Source organism: Periplaneta americana, chromosome 11, assembly GCF_040183065.1.
Source record: "Periplaneta americana isolate PAMFEO1 chromosome 11, P.americana_PAMFEO1_priV1, whole genome shotgun sequence".
Classification (NCBI taxonomy): Eukaryota; Metazoa; Arthropoda; class Insecta; order Blattodea; family Blattidae; genus Periplaneta; species Periplaneta americana.
The window spans coordinates 148,731,699-148,755,149 of NC_091127.1; the positions used below are offsets into that span (position 1 = coordinate 148,731,699).

Here is a 23,451-nt window from a genome sequence, read left to right on the forward strand (position 1 = left end):
TGAAATTATATTTATTATTTGGAACTACTGAAGGGTAATTTTGAGATAGAAATTATTTCTTTTCTTGTGGTTATAGCTGCTATGACTATGAGAGCTCAACTTCCATTCTCTTCATGACTTCCCGCTGCTATGGCTGCTCCTACTCCAGTTTCTGCTTTAGTTGATTCATCAACTTTAGTTACTGCAGGGGTTTTTTTATTAATTCGGTTAGAGTTTGTATGATTTGAGGCTTTCTCGGCGTTGGTTCGCTAATATGTTTTCGCGGGATATCAGCCGAGTTAAGATTTTGGAATGCTCCAAGCTTTCGACTGCTATCTCTGCAGCCATCTTCAGGGAAGTGATGTCCGAACGAAAAAACCGAAAAATCGAAAGAGAATTGGGAGGACAAATTTAAACGGTACGCAAAACGCGTCCTTGCAAGGGATTGGGGGCTGTACAAAACTAAATATGTGAGCTCCAAGCCTGTTGGCCACTAGTCTCACTCCGGGTTACGCTGCTCCACTGAAGGAGCTCTAGAAAATTTTGAAGGGGAAGCCGAAATTGGACGTAACCTCTTAAGTACCACATACGCGAGGGGGGCGGAGATTTGATCAAGTGAATTTAACTTTTAAAGTTGTATTTGTTTAATATATATTTATGTATTTGTACGAGTTAAATTGTTAACACTGAAATTCTATTTTTCTAGTTAATTTATCCTTTTAAGTTACTTTAACTCACTTTATTTCCAATAATTATCATGTTTATCATTGTTAAGTATGTGTTAATTGTAATTGGATAACTCTCTAAGCACAGCTTTCTATTCCTTCAGAGATGAATTCTGTTTATAACTTTTGTACAAATTACTTCACTAGCAATAAACTCATATTGCTATTGACTGTAGACGTGCACACCTATTATAAGGTTAAGCTAAAAAAGATTTGCATCTATCAGCCACGTAACTACAGAAAACTACTGCAAATAAAAATAAACATATCTAATATAATCAGTTAATGAATAACAAAATATTAGTGGAAGCATCTAGAGAGGAGAAGCGACAATAAACAAAGTCATCTTAACTCTATGTTTCACGCGCTGTTAAATCTATATTTAATTTTCTGGAAACTCTTACAAGTTCGCTAATATGTTTTCGCGGGATATCAGCCGAGTTAGGATTTTGGAATTCTCAACGCTTTCGACTGCTATCTCTGCAGCCATCTTCAGGGAAGTGATGTCCGAACAGAAAGTCGAAGGTATATAGATGTTAGGCTGTCTCAGGTGAAACAGGATTGGTTGGCTTGACCACTACTGGGAACGTACAATCAAGGAGGCCATAGAGATTAAGCTGGAGAAAAACAACTTTAACAGGGACGGTGGACTGCAGCTCAGTCAGGCATGGACACCGGCCTTGGACCAGCTTAGGCCCTCTTACAACCAAGGTCATGAAGATCACGGACCGAGGACGGCAACCGATTCCAACCGGCGGAACAGGGCTCGCCGCCCGCCAAACTTCACACAAGAATCCCGGGAGGGGCGGAGCTTACGAGGAATGACAATTCCCGGCCCCGGATTGGCCGATCCGCCAACCAATCCCGTTTCACCTGAGACAGCCTAACATCTATACTACCTTTCGACTTTCTGTTCGGACATCACTTCCCTGAAGATGGCTGCAGAGATAGCAGTCGAAAGCTTGGAGCATTCCAAAATCTTAACTCGGCTGATATCCCGCGAAAACATATTATCGGTTAGAATTTTTTTAGTGATTGATTAAATATTTTTATTTTACTTATTTCTGGTTTAACAATATTTATGGCTGGTTTAGGAGCAAATTTTGAGTATGATTTAAGAAAATTATTGCTTTATCTACCTTAAGTCAGTTAGGTTTAATAATGAGTATTTTATCTATAGGTTTTTCTGTTTTAGCTTTTTTTAATTTGTTAACTCATGCACTATTTAAAGCATTATTATTTATATGTTCTGGTATAGTATAAGGGATTCTCAGGATATTCGTTTTATAGGGAATGTCCTTTCAAATACCTTTAACTTCAACATGTTTATGTATTTCTAATTTTGCATTATGTGGAATACCATTTTTGGCTGGATTTTATTCAAGGGACTTAATTTTGGTGATCGTTTCTTTAAGATATGTAAATATTTTTTAATTTTTTTTTGTTTTACTTTTCTACTGGTTTAACTGTTTGTTATTCTTTTCGTTTATTTTATTATACTTTATGTGGTGATTTTAATATATTAAGTATATATAATATTGGTGAATATAGATTTAATATAATCGAAGGGATATTAGGTTTATTAATTATAGCTGTTATAGAGGGAAGATTTCTTAGTTGAATTATTTTTCCTACTCCTTTATTAATTTGTTTACCATTTTATTTAAAGACTTTGGTATTGTTGGTTAGATTTTTAGGTGGTTGATTTGGGTATGAGATTTCTAAGATTAATATTGGTAATAGGTTATTATTATTATTATTATTATTATTATTATTATTATTATTATTATTATTATTATTATTATTATTATCACTATCATCATCATATGAAAGTGTTACCACAATTATGAAACACGCTGTATAATACGAGGATGTTATCTCAATTACTGAACATTCACTCCGAGGCTAAACCTTTCATACGATGTTGTAGGCTCTCAACATGCAGGTAAACGAAATTAACGATACTGGGTCCTCCACTTCGAATGTAAATGAGTTTGAACTCCTACTGGACACTGCCGGCTGAGGAAGTCGTAATTTCTCTGATTACAGAAGCGAGAGAGTAGAACTGTGAAAGTTAAATTGAATTTGCTTAGATATGGGAAGTTCCTAGACTTGATCGATGGGCTTCTACCATTGGATTTCGTCTCCTTAGTCCAGCTGAGCACACGGCGGTTGTACTTCTCACAACTGCAAGACAATAAAATAAAGGATTAATATAATTATTATACAAACAACGACCAACACGCAGCTTTGATGGTGCGCGGAAGCCGTGATCATGGTTTCATATTCCACCTAGAATGCTTATTAATTGTCGACGTGATATCCTGTCTTGAGGTAGGCGAAGACGTGATATCATGTCGATATCAATTCATGTGATATCCATTCGGGTTAGAAGATATTTGATAAAATTATTAATTTTGTATTCTATTTCATTTTGTCTTCAGGAACACAAACATTCCATCCACAGATCTAGAGCATATTTTTGTTTTTAAAGTCTCGAATGTACAATTCTTACTTATTTAAAGTAAGTAGAGTTATCTCTCTTAAAGGCCAAGAAAGTGGGATGTTAAGACTCCCACTTTTGAACAATTTCACAATTGTGACGGTGTCCTGGTCTCTAAATTGAGACGATTCAACAAGGCTCATGACAACAATCACCTCCTACATAATAGCCAAATTGGCTTGTCTCTTATATATGAGACAACTCATCCTGCCTTAGGTATTCCGTGGTTTTCCTAAGGCGTAAGACAAATGTCGGGATGTGCCCTAAAAGAAATGGGCCACGGACCTATATGCCCTTCCCCATATATATTCCCCTTTCTTGTAAACGACCTATGCGCTAGTTCAGAACCTATAAATTGTCTATTAAATATACGAGGTCACTCAATTAGTCGCAATTTGAAAGGACGGGGACCTCTCAAATTGCAGATTTAGATTTCACGGCGCTTCTTCCGACGGCCTTCACATGCTTTGTCATCGAACAGATGACAGCGTCTAGCCATCCTAACGGCAAACACCAGCCATCTCCTCCTCGCCCCGTTCCGTGATCACTTGATCAAATCTCAGTCCCCCTCGCGTATGTGGTACCTAAGAGGTTACGTCCAATTTCGGCTTCCCCTTCAAAATTTTCTAGAGCTCCTTCAGTGGAGCAGCGTAACCCGGAGTGAGACTAGTGGCCAACAGGCTTGGAGCTCACATATTTAGTTTTGTACACACCCCAACCCCTTGCAAGGACACGTTTTGCGTACCTTTTAAATTTGTCCTCCCAATTCTCTTTCGATTTTTCGATCGTGACGGTGTCGTGTATAGTTCCTGGGGTAGCTCAGTCGGAAGAGCGTTCGCGCGCTAAGCGAAGGGTCCCGGGATCGATACCCGGCCCCCGAACAATTTTTCCTTGAAATTGTTCAAACCTGCTTTACAGGGAGCTACTACCTGAAAGCCAGATTTGTATACTCCCACTTTTGTAGACAATCGCTATTAGTAGCAGTAAGGATGACAATGCTACGTGCTTGCCGTTTTCACCCTTTTGGTACTCATTTTGTCAGAGGCTGAGTCGATCACAGGGCCACGGTGCAAACGTAAGGATTAGGACAACTGGAAAAATAATTTCCCCATCGGGAATCGAACTCACAATCTTCGGCTCTTTATAGGAGAAGGAAATCCTGTCACTCTGCGTTCCCCCAGCTACATACTGGAAATTATTTTGAAATGAAAGGCACTATAGATAATTTCAAATTAAACAAATACTCACTCTAAGCTTTTTTGGCTAGAAGTTATAATTATATTCGTTGCATTTCAATAAAATAATAATAATAATAATAATAATAATAATAATAATAATAATAATAATAATAATAATACTTACAAATGGTTTTTAAGGAACCCGGAGGTTCCTTACCGCTCTCACGCAAGCCCACATCAGTTCCTATCCTGAGCAAGATTAATCAAGTCCCTAGCACCATATCCCATCTCCCTCAGATTCATATTAATATCGATGACGTTGAAGTAAAATGGCTTAACCGTCATTTTTTATGTGGCTTTGTTGCTGTAATTAGTGTAATTACTTAAAATTTAATTTCAGTGTGAATATATGTTTTTTGAAAATTATGTTTAGATCTATAATATTCCTTAATGTAAGATTACACAACTAATAATAATGTGTTAAAATGTAATTTTGGTTGTTGCTGAAACATTTTTCTTTCGTGGGATAGGCCCTTTTACATAAACACCATCGATATTATCCTTCTAGTAATAATAATAATAATAATAATAATAATAATAATAATAATAATAATAATAATAATAATAATAATTTCTCATGTGCCCATTTTGTTCCCTTTCAAATAAATCATCCTATCCGTTTTGGTCTCCTTCGTATCATTTTACAAAGAGCATAATTATTTTAACATTATTTTACTACTATTACCATTAATTAAAACTTCATAACTAAGTACGATTTCCAATTTGCTTCTTCAGATCCTTACTACTACTACAGATATTAAATCTGTTTTAAAAATTGGGCTTACTGCCAATCCATTTTATAATATTAATGAGTGTTTAATTTAACATCTAACATTGCGTTTGAATGTGTTTATTATTGTTTATCTATGTATGACTTTGACTTTGTCTATAACTTCAGAAAGCTATAGTTTTTGACAATAAGATTGATTGACTGATTAATATTGACAATTATGTGAATAGCACTTCATAGCATAATCATTTAATAGAAACTGAACAGAAGTCGAAAGCGCCTAGCCCTTATGGGAAGTAGGACGAATAGAAGAAATAGTGTACGCACTTCTATGCTTTCCCATTGTCAGTGGCGGACCTGACAACTAGTGGCGCTTCGATCGCTAGGATCCATCTGTTGTCTGATGTCACACACCTCGAAAATATATTTCTCGCGCGTTTAATGATGAAAATTGCTAGGGGTTGTTAATATGCTTTGTTGTTGAGAGTTATGTAGATGTCTTCAATTTGTTGTTCTTTGAATTAACAAGTGACAAAAGAATATTGTGTGGTGGTTTACAAAATAATTACAAAAATTCCGTACTGTTTTGTTCCGGGTTGTAGATCGGAATACAGTAGAAATAGTGTAATAAGACATTTCTTTTCATCTCCCAAAGAAAAAGATGAGAGTCGACCTGGTTGGCAAGTTGGTATAGCGCTGGCCTTCTATGCCCAAGGTTGCGGGTTCGATCCCGGGCCAGGTCGATGGCATTTAAGTGTGCTTAAATGCGACAGGCTCATGTCAGTAGATTTACTGGCATGTAAAAGAACTCCTGCGGGACAAAATTCCGGCACATCCGGCGACGCTGATAAAACCTCTGCAGTTGCGAGCGTCGTTAAATAAAACATAACATTTTTTAAAAAGATGAGTTTGGAAAGTGGGCCAGAGCGATTCCGCAGAAAGATAGGCAGCTTTCGGTAAATAACCGATCAGACTGTTTTAATATAAAACGTCATAAGACAGCAATACCGCGAGTGCGTTGGAAATTACAACCAAGAGTTGTACCCTCACATTTTCCCTAATTTACCGAAATGATTAAATATATGAAAATAAACGTTGCGGAGTGGTAATATTCGATGAGGTCAAATTCAGAGAAGAAATTCAATTTAATAATTATTCCCTTAAAGTGGACGTATTTGTTAATTTCGGTCTGATGTCCAAAAAAAAAAAAAAACAATTAGCAAATCATGCATTAGTATTTATGTAAGATAGGATTCAACCAATTGCTATTTACGCTAGCAGAAACGTTACTCCAGGTGACATTCTCGCTAAAATTTTTGTACAAGTTCTTCTATTCGTCCTGTGGGAAGTATTTCAACTTTTCTACTGCAGCTATGAAAATACCACGAGTACAGAGCTATATCAGAGACGAAATGGATATTTATACGAATATTACAAAGTATTTAAACACACTTGTGAAGATTAACTTGCCTAAGTTTGCATAAGGAAGTAGCAGGGAAATGTAGGAAAGAGGCATGTTATCACCCTTTGTAGTAGCAAGAAAGGCACACGGGTAGAAATGCAAACATAGATGAAGTAATTTCTTACATGTAATGTCGCGAAGTGTTCGCGTGAATGTGTTGGTAGACTAAAGCATCAAGACATTCGTCAGGTTATGTGATAAAGCAAAGTAACACATGATATCAGCGCATTAAAACTTCATTAACTATTAAACAGTATAAAACGCGCTTTAATTCGCAACTTATTCGTTCCGGATGCTAAAAATTTTACAATTTCAGTGAGTGTGTATTTAAAGCTAGATTTATGGCAAACATCACATATAAAAGCCATAAAAACAGGCGTACAATACCCCAGGCTCATGTCCATGTATCCAGTACACCAATTATTCGATTTACTATCGCACTTGCATCGGTTTTTACATTGTATGCAACTTCTATCAATTCGAAAGTCTTTCTTTATCGCCTCATACCGTACACGTATCAAACAAAAATCATATGCACTTTATGATTTTGATCTAATTTTACAGTCACGTTGTTCTTTATTCAACTAGAACCACTTTTTCTTACCTTTATTAAGACAAAATTGCGCCATAAACACATGTAATGTGCGTCACCACGATAAAGTAAACTGCAACATGGACATATGTAATGTGCACATTTCGTCCTCGTACTCATAAATTTCTCTTAATATCTCTTTTACTCGCTTTATCACGAAGTAATGAATCATCTTCCCTTAATTTTCTCTTTAAGGTTATTTTACAAAGTTGTCATCGAGTTCTCGATCACGCTCTAAATTTGATTTAAGGGGAGAGGATGATTTTTTTTAACTTTTTTTCCTATTTGGTGTAAAATATAAATATTTTGTATGTAGAGAGCTCATACCTGTAGCAACTCAACCAAATATAAATATTTTGAAAAAATATATATATATATTTGGGGGCCCAAATTTGAAAAAAATGTACCCAATGCAGGATTGTATTAAAACCGATATATCTAAACCGTTTTTAAAGATAGATTCAAACAGTTTTTTGCAATGTATTTACAAAAGCATGTTCTACAAACTGTCTGTAACAGAATTTTGATATTAGTCCCTACGTTTGTAAAATAAACAATTAAAACTTAATAACAATTTTCTGATTTCCTTTCTTGCAAACAAAGGGACATATTCTTAAAATGAAATCAATTAACAAAATTCTGTTACAGAGAAACGTTTTCTAATAGTTTAAAGAATGTGTGTTCTAAATTTCATGCATGTATCTTTAATTGTACAGAAATTATATCCATTTTTGTCTGGCAATGTAGCAAAAAAGTGAAGTTACTGGAAACCGATAAAAAAGGGGTGTGTGATTTAAAAATCCATAGCGCAGGAAGTTTAAAAATGACTTCTCAACATCCGATAAGGGCACAAATACCCACAAAATGTTATTCAATGCATTCCACACATATCAAAGGGCATTTTAAAGAAAAAAAAATGAAAATTTAATTTACCGGAAACAACAATAAAAGTGGGCGAGTGATTTAAAAATCCATAACGCAGGAAGTTTAAAAATTGCGACTCAACATCCGATAAGGGCATAAATACCCACAAAATGTTATGCTATGCATTCCACACATATCACAGGGTATTTTAAAGATTTTTTTTAATTTACTCATTTTCCACCAAAAAATACCATCCTCTCTCCTTAAGTTAGAATTACTGCCTGATTCACCATAAGTAATTTTACTGCAAAGCGTATTCTTTACATAAAACCATCTAAACCGACTGTCTTTATATGATGAAAGATGAGTTGAACAGAGAAAAATTCTCTCCGGCGCGGCACCGGGATTTGAATGGAATTTTCAGCTCTACGTGCTGACACTCTAACCACCAAGCCACACCGGATTCCCATCCCGATGTCGGATTGAATCCTCTCAGTTTAAGTTCCACCTCTTGGGTTCCCTCTAGTGGCCTACCCTCATGCACTGCGGCATATATGTATGACAGTGGCACAATGTCCACACATGTGCAGAGGTGCACTCCTTACGAGTGACTAAGTGGCCGGAATCCGACGGAGTAAGCGCCATCTTAAATCACAAAGTGATTATTTTTCGTACCTTCATGGTAAGCCTGGAAGTACACAAGTTTAGACCTCTGCGCAACTATACTAAAAGCCAGGATATGAACCGACTAAACCGGAAGCAACGTTCTGTTGCTCTCCTTATAAGCTCTGTTGCCACATAGTGGCGCGAGATTCAAAGCGTATTCAGCGTTTGTCACCGATATATTTAAAATAATTACTGTCTATAGTTCTCGATAACACTATCAACAATATTAGTAATTAAAATTACTGTTTTTAAGAAAGCACGAGGTAATGACGCTGGTACGAAATGCGACTCGTAATGCACGTGGTAGTGCAAATGAGCTGGGAAGTTTGGCTACACTGTCTCTATGATTCCGTTGCCAGATTTTCGTCAGCAGACGACATTTTCACGTGAGGTCCAATGAAAAGCTTCGTACTCCTTTTCCCCTCCAACCCCCCACACTCAACGTGTCATCACTGCACAGGCTACCCCTCTAACCCGCACTTTCCTCTCCCCCCGCCAACTACTTCCTGTTTAGTCGGTTCATAACCTGGCTTTTAGTATAGTCAGACGTTCGTGAAAAAAACAAATCGCCTGGAAGTAGCTATTAACCAACCTAAAAACATCATATTTTTCCAAGTCTAAAAAAATAACTTCGAAGATCGCGAAATTTGTTATATAATGTAGTTCTAAAAATATTTGCACGTATAACTCCTCGCACCCTGCATAATGCTGACACTTTGTGCAAGATTCCTTTTCCGTCTGTTATAATGTAGGCATGTATTAGCAGTTTACAAATCACATTTTCAGAACATAAACAGGCCAATTCATGCTGCTTTCATAGAGATGTTTCAATGATTGTAAGAACGGAAGACGTTGCGAGAAGCTATTAACAGTCAGAGAAAGTTCATAAGAAAGAGCACGCGAAGTGAAATTGCTGTATTTCAGCATTTTTTCTGTACAGCGATAAAATCTCATAATGAAAAAATCAACTGTCGAACAGAGAATGCTGTGTTACATCACGTTCATAATCCTTAAAGCAAATGTCACTCAGATGAAGCAACTGGTCTAGTGCGGCACGAGTACAAAGAAAAGACGTCTCTGTATGAGAAGGAAATACATGGAGCAGAGGAAAGGCAGATCACAGAGAAGACACCGCGGCCACACAAGAATTCACCTGAACAAACCTGGATAAAATCTGCAGTGACTCGCTAGACTGTGCTTCAAACATTGCACAAACATATAGTGAAATTAAAAATCCACTCTTTTCTTAGACAGCGAATAGTTACGTACATGATACTTACTGGCTTTTAAGGAACCCGGAGGTTCATTGCCGCCTTCACATAAGCCCGCCATTGGTCCCTATCCGAGCAAGATTAATCCAGTCTCTACCATCATATCCCACCTCCCTCACATCCATTTTAATATTATCCTCCCATCTACGTTTCGGCCTCCCCAAAGGTCTTTTTCCATCCGGCCTCCCACTAACACTCTATATGCATTTCTGGATTCCACCATACGTGCTACATGCCCTGCCCATCTCAAACGTCTGGATTTAATGTTCCTAATTATGTCAGGTGAAGAATACAATGCGTGCAGCTCTGCGTTGTGTAACTTTCTCCATTCTCCTGTAACTTCATCCCTCTTAGCCCCAAATATTTTCCTAAGAACCTTATTCTCAAACACCCTTAATCTCTGTTCCTCTCTCAAAGTGAGAGTCCAAGTTTCACAGCCATACAAAACAACCGGTAATATAACTGTTTTATAAAGTCTAACTTTCAGATTTTTTTATAGCAGACTAGATGATAAAAGCTTCTCAACCGAATAATAATAATAGGCATTTCCCATATTTATTCTGCGTTTAATTTCCTCCCGAGTGTCATTTATATTTGTTACTGGTGCTCCATGATATTTGAACTTTTCCACCTCTTCGAAGGATAAATCTCCAATTTTTATAGTTCCATTTCGTACAATATTCTGGTCACGAGACATAATCATATACTTAGTCTTCTTGGGATTTACTTCCAACCCTATCATTTTACTTGCTTCAAGCAGAATTTCCGCGTTTTCCCTAATCGTTTGTGGATTTTCTCCTAACATATTCACGTCATCCGCATAGACAAGCAGCTGATGTAACCCGCTCAATTCCAAACCCTCTCTGTTATCTTGAACTTTCCTAATGGTATATTCTAGAGCGAAGTTAAAAAGTATAGGTGATAGTAAGAAATAGTTCATATGTAAATAATATACAATACGAGCAACATATAATGCAATAACATGCATGCAGCGCTGCTGTGTATTGTATTCCAAAATTAAGGGACTCAGTGGCAAAGGGACTCATGCCACAAAAACTAGTTTTGTAAGAGAAGCATTTTTAAGTCAGCTCCTATGTAAAGTATGCGCATATGTGCAATGAGGTCAAGATTACTGAAATATAATACTCATGTATATATATATATATATATATATATATACTCATGTATATATATATACTCATGTATATATATATATACTCATGTATATATATACTCATGTATATATATATATATATATCCAAATCGTCGCTGGTATCAAGTCATTTCCACAGTGATAAAACAACAATCGAATTTATTACTTATGAAATGCTATCATGGTAGACTACTTGGTTGCTTTTAAAACAGCACAAATGGATTTAATATCGATTATTATTTTATTAAAGTAAAACAGCTATATTACCGGTTGTTCTGTATGGTTGTGACACTTGGACTCTCACTTTAAGAGAGAAACAGAGGTTAAGGATTTTCGAGAATAAGGTGCTCAGGAAAATATTTGGGGCTAAGAGGGATCAAGTTACAATAGAATGGAGAAATTACACAACGTAGAACTGCACGCATTGTATTCTTCACTTGGTATAATTAGGAATATTAAATCCAGACGTTTGAGATGGTCAGGGTATGTAGCACGTATGGACGAATTCAGAAATGCATACAGTGTGTTAGTTGGGAGACCGGAAGGAAAAAATATCTTTGGGAAAGCTGAGACGTGGGTGGGAGGATAATATAAAAATGGATTTTAAGGAGATGGGATATGATGGTGGAGACTGGATTAGTCTTGCTCAGGATAGGGACCGATGGCGGGCTTATGTGAGGGCTGCAATGAACCTGTGGGTTCCTTAAAATCCATTTGTAAGTAATTAATATAGCCGTACATTTACTAGTAAATGTGATCTTTTCTAGTTATTGTTTTGGGCTTTGATATTGAAAACAAACAAACAAATAAGTATAATATTACACTGCCTATCTCAAACGGTAGTTTTCATCTGCATTATTTAATTTTGCTTACCTATGAAATACGTTGCCACAAAAAGTTGTTGTGAGTTACTTTTCGATGGACCCTCGTATTCACTATCTTCAGTATGGATTTTATTGAAAATGTCCCGTTTTGTCTGCTTGTGAAAGAATAGACACATAGAAACCTGATTCAGTTTACATTAAATACAATGCATGTAGTTGATCGGTGTGCGATCAGAAAAAAAAATCATCTGTGGTTCCACTCTCACCACTTATCACGCGACATCGAACACGACCATAAATTCAGTTTTTAAGACCGCTCTGTCAAAATGTATTGTATTTTTCATAACAGGAGACAAGTACAGTATGGCATAAAACTATGATAACTATCAATAAATCAGTATCTACTGTACTTACCAGAGCTTAACTTGTCTTCATTCAGGTGCCGACACAAAAGTAAAAAATTCATGACCTTCCACTCAATTCCATTACTTTTTCATTGCTTTCATGACCACCTGTTCAGTTTCATTACTTTTTCATGACTTTCATGACCAGTAGACACGCTGGTGGTAACTCATGGGACCGGGGTGAAGGACCGCAGTGAGACCTACGCAGAAAGGTAATGGGATCATGTAGCCCGTAGGGGGGTTCGGAGGCGGCGCGAGGGGCCTTAGGAGATGCATACCATTCCATCCCGGGTAGTAGCCCTACAATGGGCCCAGCCAAGCGGTCTGCAAGCGTGTTTTTTTTTTTTTTTTTTTTTTTCGTGAGTTGCTGTATAACTGCATGCCCCATTACGAATGTAATACTACATGCATGAAGCCTATTCCAAATTTACAAATTGTTTTAAGTTTTCTTTGGAAGACATAGAAAAAGTGAAAGCCAGTTTTCTCAAACGATCCTTAAGCCTGTCAAAGTATACACCATCGCGCCTCACATATGCATTAGCAAAGGAACAATTTTTCATAGAAGAACTACGCGATGAGCTTCTGCTACCCTCTACGGAAGGCTACAGAGAACTACTACAAGAACTAAACAAGAAGAAACAAGAGATATGACCGGACTACTTCTCCACAGACGCGATGATCTACAGGGATTGACACAAGCCAGATACGACTCACTACACGCATTAGTGCTGCTTATGATTGGGTTTTCTCCGGAGCGGTTGTTTGCGCGCTTTCAATCGGAGACCTCCGGTTACCTCCGATTGATGCAGCGCAGGTTGTATATGTGCTGTGGCGCAGACATACACTTTCCGCTGAGCATTCCTTTAATCGGATCAGGTAATAATAATAATAATAATAATAATAATAATAATAATAATAATAATGTTTTATTTTCGCTGGCAGAGTTAAGGCCATAAGGCCTTCTCTTCCACTCAACCAGCCTTAATCAATACAATACATAAATTTAAATTACAAATATTTTCACTACACTTAAAAGGTTCTCCAGCAATAATCTTCACTACACATTTATTTAAATTTAGTTAAATCTATAAGGTAAAGTAGTAACTTAATTTATGAGCAAATTTAATTCAATGAATTATAATTAATTTAATATTTGAGATAGCTAGTAAAATGATGAAAATTAATTTAATATAAGCTTACTAAGACTATGTTACAGGGAGAATATATATATTTCTATTTCTATAATGAGAATATTAATGTAATTGCCATTAGAGGTTTTGTAAAACTATTTAGAGAAATTAAAGATAATAATAATAATAAGAATGGACAGATGTTAGTTTCATTATAAGTAACAAATATTAATCAGCAATTCATCTGTTAAGTAAGAATTTATGTAATTTTGACCTAAATGAAGCTATTGTCCAACAACCCCTTATATCACTCGGAAGCGAGTTCCAATTTCTAGCAACTGAAAATGTATAGGATGAAGAATATAAAGATGTCTTGTGGTAGGGTATAATGAGTAAATTGTTATAATGAGATCTTGTACTTAGCTGATGATATGCGGATAAATTTTGAAAACGAGAAGCCAAATATATTGGGGTAGCGGTGCGCAGGTAGTGATTAGAGTCCGCTGACGTCCACGTATCTTTTAAAATAAGTTCTAATTTGTTGTTGTTTAATCTCTCTTTTATGTTAATCTCTCTCTCTCTCTCTTTCTTCGGCTCTTTTTTTTGTGTTGCTTAAAGTGCTACGTTAGCTGACATTTTTTTTTTTCTAGTTTTGAAATTCATAGTATATGTGGAAAGCCGTATTAGTTTTATGTCATTGATCAAATTAATAACATTCAATCTAACTGCAAAACTAACGCAGAAGTAAAACTTTTCAGTAGCTAATGTAAACATTTAGGGCCGTATTCATAGACATTCTTAACGCTGACTTTCGGTGGATGATCAGCGAACTAACGTTTTTCGTATTCATAAACCAGTTTTAGTAATATGATATGATATGAATCCTGTTTAGCACGCTCGTAGCGCAGGCTAGCGAAATGTCTACGAATAGCACCCTAATATTTTAATTCTCCTAGACACTCTCGTTTAATCGCAAACAGGGTTTGTCAATTATTATTCTAATCGGTTTAGTTAACGTAAAATATATTAAGGGAGCTTCAGAATGGAACAAAAGAAACGTGGGCTATCAATGGGATAAAGTTTACTGTCCAACATAATTTCTTCAGATTCTTCACCGGACAGGATTGTGATTATTGTGTTAAAATGTGTCAACATTTGAACTGCCTCTTCTAAAAGCGCCACTCTTGCTCTGTAATAAAAATATAAGTGGATATCAACTTAAAGATAACTGTAATTATATTATTACCACATGTTTCTTTAGTTTCATTCAGAAATATTTTAATCTAAACCGTAATGTATAACTCAAGTTGTATAAACAGCAAAATATAACTCAAGTCGTCTTGTAAATATTTCATTTGTTTTTTATTGCCTCGAAAGTTACGTTTTAGAGAAATTACAAGACTTTTTCATAGACTGTGAGCCTTTGGGAACAATAGCACTAAAACAATTTAAAAAGAAATCGTATCAAATGTTTTGCGTAATTGATTTCATGAAGTTCGCGATTGTGCGATCGCTTCAAATGGTCTAACAAATTCGAAATTCCTCCACCCTTAGAGTAAATTCGCCCAAAAAGTTTACAGTGTGCGACTTTATTATTACCTTCAACTAAATTAAAGAATTTCCATGCGACGGATATCCGATTTGGTGCCATTTTATTCCACTCACAACTACCGTCAGTCCGTACGCGCCGGTCGTCCTTGAGCTAACTGTCGCTTCTCTCCGAACCACCGCATCCCTCCGTATGTCCCCTGTTCCGCCTACGGTAGTATCGGAGATCACCGGTGGAGAGCTTTATTCGTAATCTCCAATTCCTCCGCGGTTGTAGTCACTCTGATGGGCAGCATTGACACGCAGTGACTAGATTCGCGGTACATGGATTCCACCATCGGATATGCCAGACAGAGAAGTACCACGACCCTGAAGACAGGTGCAAGTGCAAACTATGTGGATTAAACTGTGACCGATATCATCTATTTTGGTGCAAACAAAGAAACAGCTCACTAACAAACTTCTGCAAAAACTGAACGAAAGAAATATGCACATTGTGAGATATTCCTTCTATTATTATTTTAAATTTTCCTCCCTAGATCACTCTTATTTGGTGTCACTTTTGTTGTTTATAGCTTGTAATATAGAATTTGCTACTTTCACTGTCACCACAGTCCTTGTCCTCCCCTGAGGGATACACAGACAGATAGAAAACGGTGTTGTTTAACTGACAAAAACGAATCACAATACCGGTATATTATACAGAGTGATTTACGAGGATTTACCATCACTTAAGGAGCTTATTTCCGAAGACATTCTGAGCAAAAAAAATGTCGTATAAACATGTATTTTAATCTCAATATTTTCAGTGTTACGTGTGATCAATGTAACATGATTAAAGTATGTAGTGCGATTTGAAAAACTGATGACGTCACGTGTATCTTGTACCATAATGTAGTTACATGCAACAAATCTCCACACTCATGTTAGCCCCTCGTTCTAACATGACTCTCAAAAACAAAAATTCCAATACCTATCCAAACAAAAAGTTACAATAGGTGCACAAGAAATGGGACATTCTGCATAAAGGTCGTTTCTGGTCCATGTCAAAATTTACCATGTCAACACGGAGTAACCTCTACAGTCTTATGCGTTTTAAACAAGTAATCTGAAAAGACGTTACGTAAGGAATTAAATTTCAACTATTTATTTTTCGTGAAGCGAGAGATTCATATTCAAGCGGCGAATAACCATTTTATTTCACTGAAGCTGAAATAACTGAGATGCATCAGACGTTCGCGCTAAGCAAACAATATTTAGACATCTCAGACGCTTTACCATGTTTACGTAGAACAGGAGATTACATTTTCCACGGACTTTTAATATAGGATACAGAGTACATCGGTTTGTTCTTCGGACTCCCGGATTTTAATAACAGAGATTTGAGGACAATGCCAGCTCAGATCTACTCTGCTTACAGTAACGTGACTGCCATACATTTGTCATATTAAAAACGTAGCAAGGGTTTGAAATTATCTTTCCTTCCATCCCTCCGCCGTAAAGCACGGTCGCAGATGTTGGGAAACATACAAATTGAGAACAATCCCAGTCCGAAAGTAAATCTTGAATTCTGTATTCTCATGTAAAATGTTTTAACTGAAAAATTATTCACGTTCTCTGCTCTGTACATCAAGTATTTTTTTCAAGAAGTACTAGGCTTACACTTTTCATGCCACAACGTCTATCGACTGCACGGTATCCTATAGACGAAAATCATGTACGACTACGTGTGAAATAGCAATTTTAATGAAGTTACAATCAAAATTATGATCTAAACCAATCATAACGGTTGTCTATTTAGAAAGACTTTAAAAGCAGCAGAATTTCAAATCCCATTACTTTCCGATTATTTACTTTTTTCTTCTTAGTCTATCGAAGTTCCCTGAGGTTTCACGAACGTTGTCTTATCTAGGTTTCGACCCGGACAGATATCGAATAATTTTTATATAGTGGATATAGTGTTCTGAATATCAACCCAGATTATATATATATATATATATATAGAGAGAGAGAGAGAGAGAGAGAGAGAGAGAGAGTGAAAGGGGTGTAACTGCATATACAAAGAACACATTGTGCCCGCTGTTCATTTGTAGTAGGTCTAGCCATTTTAATCATCTAAGACAGCGATGTCAGACAGGGACTAAACGGAGCGGAGCGCTCCACTAGACTGGTTGCGTGCTCCGGTGTTTCCACAGACATAAGCAAGTTCAAGCTCCGATCTAGCTCCAGAACTTATAACTCTGACACTACTGATCTACGATTTTCATTTGTACTTTCAGATTATGCATTGTTGAATGTCATATATGGAAACTCTCATCTTTTAATCATAATATAACCACCAAGAAAGTTTTTCTACTATCATAATTACTTTATAATGACTATTTCGTTTATATGACGTCATTCCATTTTAGACTAATGAAGTGTAATGAAATTTTGAATTCGAACAAATCACAGTCACACTTAGCGATAAATCTAGCTGCAAGAATTATCGCAATCAATTTATCGCATGGTCGTTCTTTTGTTTAGTCGTTGTCGCCAACTGTTTCCCCGTAAATTGATGATCATGAATACGTTAAGATGCAACTACACGGTTAAACTTTTCTTTCAACTTTAAAGCAATGAATGCAAGAGTGATATTTAATATTAATTAATATATTTACGCAGTGAAGACGACGTTCAAAACGGCGCACCATGTAGACACAAAATCTTCATGCATCTTAATTGAAAGTACCTTTTAAACTTGTTAAACTTGATTCTTTCAATATTCTTCCCAGATTGCACGCATACGCGATTGGAATATTGAACCGTGTAGATGCAGCTTTAGTTCCGTTACACCTACATCGAGAATGCGTTTGTCGAGCTATAAAAAATGCTTTCGTGTAGCACTGATTGTAAGCAACGGTCGAAATAAGGCACAACTGACATTGGTCCTACTCCTACAGGTAACTTAACCTATAATTGTAGCCTATAATTGTATTTTGTGAATGAAATTAAACAATTAAGAGAAATTCAGATGTTCAAATTTATGTAACATCATTGCATATCAAACCCAAAGACCTTGCATAGTAATAATAAGGTTTTTGATCAAACTGCCTTCCGAATGGCGTAATAAAATTCGTGTTTTAATTAGGCCTATCTATATAGCGATGGCTTAACTGTGTAGCAACATGTCTCGCTGTGAATACATAAGCATTGGTATATAACTGTCCCCACTGTTACTGTTAAATTAAATTATGATTTCAGCAGATAATGAAAATGTATTTATGTTATAATAATAAGAGAAAAGTGCAGTATATGTAATTAACATTATTAGACCTGTATTTCGCTTTTCGCAATTGGCATTACTGAATAATAACATCGAATTTCTTTATTGCAGTAATCGATATTCATCTACGAGTATTTCAACTCCACAATGTCTGAATAGGTTAAGTATTCGTTAATATACAATTATTAACATTTTGTGATCGAATTTTAGGGATATATTATTTACATTTTATTTTTTATTCACGAAATAGTCCTAATAAATGTCACTCAAGGTCTGAGATTTCCCAGATAAATCGCAGACCTCTCGTGACATTACTACAAATAAATTAATATTATCCATACCCAAACGGAGCAGACTGTATACTGATAATGAAGTGGAATGCAATTTTTTAATAACACTGAAACTGAATCAACAAAGTCTTTTTCACTAGTAATCGTCCATAGAGTTCAATGAAGATTGTATAGTTGGCACAACTGGTAACAAGACAAACAGCTCATCATAACACACTACTGTCATCTAGCGGAATATTTGTAATGATGATATGGTACAATAATACATTTTCAAGACAGCTTAGTATTTTAGTAAGTCAATATTTTAGTGTATTAGAGTACTTTATTTCTGCTAATCGTTCTATACTCTCTTCTAATCGTGCAACAGTCAACTAAATCCCACTAGAGTTTTGATTTACTCTAGATAAATCGAAACCTCTATTAAGATTATTATAAATAATACTTAATAATCTAGTTAACTACACGACTCATAAGAACCCGTATAGGCCTACATCATTTTGGTGCAATAGCTTTCGATGGGAGGCCTATAAGAATATTTATAAAATGACTTTATTTAGAAAGTAGGTATAAAATCAGAGAAAAAAATAAATATCAGAATAAAAATTCAGCCGAAAATAAAAATGAAATAAAATTAGTTTATTTTCGGACACAATTTAACAAATAAAACTGAACAAAAAGCGCAATTATAAATTTGCTCTCCATACAATGAGAAGGTATTTTCAATAAGATGACAACTAAATTATCTCAAAGACAAGATCAATATTAAACAGTAACATTTGTAAATGGCATCAGAAACGAATGTGGTGGTGAAAAATGCAACAATACCTAAATGATGACAATACAGACAATCTAATTTAATGTAATTTTGTCCATCTAAAGATTAACGGTCTTATTAATAAAAACTCTATATACAGACGTTTAACTGTCTTATACAATAAGTAACTCGTTTATACGTCGTGTGTAAATTCCTTACTAATAATAATCACTACATACGTCGTGTATAACATTTCAACTGTTACACAACTATAATCTTTTCGCTGTAAATAAAATCCTAATATAAACAATAGCACGTGACTAAAGTGAGGCTTCATTGGCCGCTGTTCTCAGTACATGTTCCCGCCTACTGTTGTACATTCTGTTTCATGTTAAACATTTCCCGTTACTCGTCAAGTAGGCCTAATCTCACAACTATGCATTCATTTGCTTAGGAAACATTTACTTTATATTCTCCGCTTTTGAGAGGGTTTCTACTCTTATGTTTAATAACCAAATACACCCAGGATGCAGAAGCCATAATTCAGTACCACGTGCTTACCAGAACAACTACGAGCTCAAGTGACGCCAGCTTGTTACAAGAACAGACTACCTCGGTATTACTGTTTGTATTCATCCACGTTCATAGTGCATAACAAAATATAAAAGTAGCTTTTCTTTTACATATCGTTTTACATATGAGTGAAGTTACATGTTTAATCATATTTAACAACTAGAATTCAATTTTTTATTTTCAAATAATGCAAGATGATAGTTTCCAAATATGAACTATATTTTCCTGCGTCATGTGAGTGTTTCGACAGCCACGTGTTTGTGTTTACATTAGAATTTTTCTTACAGCGAAAACAGTATACGTCATAGTTTCGTCATTACTTTGTTACGAAAGGTAATGGAATATCTGAGGTTCTCTATTGCATCCGGTAGAGCGCTCTAGTGTGGCGTGTTAAGTATCGATAGTACAACTGGCTCTAATCGATTACCACACTATATTTTGGCCAAAGAGTACAAGCTACAGCAATATTATTATAATTATTCTGTGCTGTTTGGTTTGTTCTTTTGTGGTTAGAAGGCAACCATCATCATAAAATGACAGTCAGCTGTTTGAGGGACGGCCATTTTTTCTCTATATACGACGTTTAAACAAGGGGTTTCTTGTATTGTAACTATTGCAAAGCAATTCCCATTGTACAGTTACAGCCTGTTTATACATCCATTGCTTATGGATGGTTTATTAGTAAAGTTTTCTGTCTCAACTCTGCATAAGTCTCGTATAAAAACTAGTAAGACTGTAACTAAATTGCTGATTTTCGAGCGGCTGTGCGAAATACTGGCAGGCAGGCCACTCTGAAGGAACATTGAGGCGTCCTCGAACTGACCATCAACAGCCATCATTGTGCTCACAATTAGGACTCAAATTACTGGCGCGTCTCCAAATAGATCGCAGACGTGTTACCATGTCTCACTTGCCAATTGGCCTCCAAACAATGGCGGTAGGTCTAAAATGGAACCGGCTTATTGTTTTCTAGTTAACGCGGTGAAGGATGAATGCGCTGTTGAATTTCAAATCGTAGCCTGTGAATTAACGTATTATGTGCGAGCAACAAGCTGTCAACCGTTGACGTAACGCCCGCGCCATTCACAGAGAGATTTAAGCGATATCGTCGCCGTTGGAGGTAACAAACTAGAGATTAAGACCTAAAACTAACACTGAGTAATTCTGCAGGGAACTGGAACCATATCTGATATAGCTACGGTGACTAATATTAAACATTTACGCAACAGTAAATTGAAAAGTTGTCCGCTCTTGGTTTCTATTGCTGAAATAACTAACGGTACAGGCTTTACAGACTTAGAATAATAAATCAAAAATTGCAAAACAGGTACATTTCACCCTTAATTAAAGTTACATAATAACGTAACTGAAAAAATGAATTAATTATTCACTGTCTTACTAATAAACACTCTATATACAGACATTAACTGTCTTATACTTATACAATGAGTAGCTCGTTTATACGTCGTGTGTAAATTCTTTACCAATAATCACTACATACGTCATGTATAACAGTATAACTGTTACACAGCTACGTCATAGTTTCGTCATTACTTCGTTACGAAAGGTAATAGAATATATTCTGAGGTTCTCTACTGCATCCGGTAGAGAACTCTAATGTGGCGTGTTAAGTATCGATAGTACAACTGACTCTAATCGATTACTACACTATATTTTGGTAAAAGATTACAAGCTACAGCAATATTATTCTAATTATTCTGTGATCTTTGGTTTATTCTTCTGTGGTTACAAGGCAACCATCATCATAAAATGACAGTCGATACGAACAGCTGTTAGAAGGACGGCCATTTTTTCTCTAAATACAACGCAAAGCAATTTCCATTGTATAGTTACAGCTTGTTTATACATCCATCGCTTATGCATGGTTTATTAGTAAAGGTTTATGTCTCAACTCTGCATAAGTCTCGTATAAAAACTATACACGGTTTATTAGTAAGACTGTCACAATATATTTCTTACACAGGGGAAAGAGATACTTAGCCTATATTAAAAATAAAAGTTATTCAGGCAAGTTTGTAGGAAACTGTTACGTACAGTCTTACAAAAAAAATTGTCACACAGATATTGAAAGTCCCAAAAAGAAGGCAGTGCGCATGATTAGAAGACCAGTACCGGTTTAGGTCTAGGCAACCTAGGCAGTTATCTAGGGGGGCAATTTCCAGGGGGGCGGCATTTTCTCTCTTTTTTTCTCTTTCTTTTTTTTTTATTTTCATTTTACAGTAAAATTTGTTTTTAAAACACTTGTTGGTAAATCTTTTCTGATGTTTGTTCTTGAACACCTTGTGGAAGCTGGATATTGTTTTGTCATCGCACAGTCGTGGTCATGGCGAGAGTAAAAGGAAAATGTGCAGCTGCATAGTTAGGCTATATTGTAATGCCGGTGTCATATTATTATACTATGAAACTGTTTAAATTTATTTGCTTGTATAAACAAGAATGAATTGTTTAAAATCAAATTGGATATGTGTTTATTATATTATCACTATAAATAGTAACCAGAACTCTCAGTCACATTTCCAATGATATATCGTCAACAATATTATTTAATCACTTTCCAGCATGTGCACTATATAATTCGATATGAAAGCTTTATTCCGCAAAGAGCTGGAGTTTATTTTTTAATTTATTTTATACTTCCTATCGAAGTAACAAATACTTGTAACAATTATACACCAACAAAACATTATCAATGCTTTCTCTGTGCGAAGGAAACCTCTATAATTCACAAGTAAGATGCCTGTATTTTGGTGCCAGTAATTTATTGTTCTCTGATTTGTAATATTTCATTTAAAACTAATTTAAACTAAACATGACCTGTATAATAGCTGCTCACAAACTGTTTCTGAGAGTTGGGGGGGGGGGTGCCAAATTTTAACACTGCCTAGGGGCGGCACTATACCTAAATCAGGTCCTACAGAGACGAGCGACCTGGTTGAGAAGAGAACTACTAGTTGATATAATAAAATTAGTTTTATTTCGTTGTATGTCTGATCATGTGCACTGCCTCCTTTCTGAGACTTACAAAATATCTGTGCAACAAAACTTTTTTCTAAGACTGTACATTAATAGCTATCAAAGTACGTAAGGGAACACTTCTCGATGGCTATTTCAACTTCATTTTGTGGTTGCGATGAAGTCGTTCACGATAAATTAAAAACATAAATTAGTTTCAAATCAGCTGTTCGTATCGATTGTCATTTTATGATTATGTATGTATGTATTTATTCACATTGCAATGGGTATATACCCGGTGGCAGTGGTAACTAATTACACTCAATAATGACAATAATAAACTTGTTAATTAAAAATACACTTAATAATAATACCAATAATTAATACAAATAATTAATATTATTATTATTATTATTATTATTAATAATAATAGGGAATATCATAAATTAAATGAAGCACGATCACTTAAAATAACATTTAAAATAAATCTAATTTGTATCTTAAATC

At 35.7% G+C, this 23,451-nt stretch overlaps 1 protein-coding gene and 1 pseudogene across 1 annotated transcript in view; one reads left to right on the forward strand and one right to left on the reverse strand.

Moving 5' to 3' along the window:
• LOC138709447 (beta-1,4-glucuronyltransferase 1) overlaps positions 1-23,451 on the reverse strand; it is a 630,527-nt gene that overhangs the window by 220,810 nt on the left and 386,266 nt on the right. The window lies entirely within an intron of this gene.
• LOC138708642 (NADH-ubiquinone oxidoreductase chain 5-like) lies at positions 1,750-2,543 on the forward strand (annotated as a pseudogene).